Source organism: Aplysia californica, unplaced genomic scaffold (genome assembly GCF_000002075.1).
Source record: "Aplysia californica isolate F4 #8 unplaced genomic scaffold, AplCal3.0 scaffold00347, whole genome shotgun sequence".
In the NCBI taxonomy this organism is placed as follows: domain Eukaryota; kingdom Metazoa; phylum Mollusca; class Gastropoda; order Aplysiida; family Aplysiidae; genus Aplysia; species Aplysia californica.
Window position 1 is genome coordinate 639,983 of NW_004797617.1, and position 1,282 is coordinate 641,264.

Sequence of the window (1,282 nt, forward strand, 5' to 3'; positions counted from 1 at the left end):
TGTAATAAAATATTCCAACGATGTGTTGATGCAACAAAAAATGAATACAAGCGCTGCAGGAACTGAAAGAAAGACACAGCTTCCACACAGCAATCTACAGCTAATTAACCAACTAAATTTAGAAAATGGCATGCGAACGGAATATGATCCACAAGATTTATTTTTCAAAATTTTCTGCATTCCAGTGTATTTCCCAGACGTGTTACTGTCATTGTCGTCTGTCTGGCCACGACAATTCTCAAAGTCGATGCCTTGCTCCTCTAGGTATTGGAGCAACGTGTCTGCAAGATTCTGTCATGTGTAGCTGGAGATGTTGATGAATGTCAAAAAGCGCTCCTCGGGCTGGTGACCTACCATATTGACTTAGCGTAAAACAATGGTTAACTGATCAGAATGCGTAACATCTGGAGTAGAATCTACGGAGACTGAAAAGTACCTTACCTTAGAAATTTCATCCTTGATGAGGTCAAGAACATGCTTGCCTAACAAGTTAATCAATTCTTTACAGGTTGTTTTTGATAGGTATGAAGTGTGTCCACGTCCTTGGTTGGCATGAGTTTTGATATGCTGAGATAAAAACGGATCAAACCGCCCAATGTGTTCTAAAATACCCAGGTACCCATTGTCCTTGGACCCAACGATTTCATTACTGCCTCGAAAAGCCAGCCCTCTCTCAAAAAGGAAAATGATTGTCTTAATACAACGTAACAAAATGTTTTTCCAGTATTTTCGTTGTTCCAGTAAGTTTTGGTGTAATCGTTCGTCAACTCGCGCAGCAGCAACACTACGCTGACATAAAGTCAAGACTGAGTTTATATGTTTGGGACTTGTTTCATGTGTTTTTGAATAGTTAGTTATATTCTTCCAATCTGTAAACCCCTGACCAGAAAGATGTACACAGTCTGGCGAAAACAAAAAGCAAGGGAAACAGAAAACACAGGCTTTGCCTGGAGAATAACATTATACGAACCAGTCACGATCAACTACTTCTCCATTTGACAAAAAACGTTTGAATGCACAGTTATTTAAATCTCGATTCACGCCAGAAAAGTCTCGTTTTGTTTCTGGATAGTCACTTGCCAAATTCCGAAACTGGTTTGCTCCGCGAGTTATGCACATTTCAAGCACATGGTCCTTTATATCACCTAGAAGCCTTATATCATTTGCCATTGTTCTTGAAGTATTACCAGTTTCGACTGTTTTAGCATCAGGTAGCTCAGCTTCAGCAGTAGGCTCTTCTTGGTAGTTGTCGGTTTTAGATGAAGAAGAGTAACCATCATCT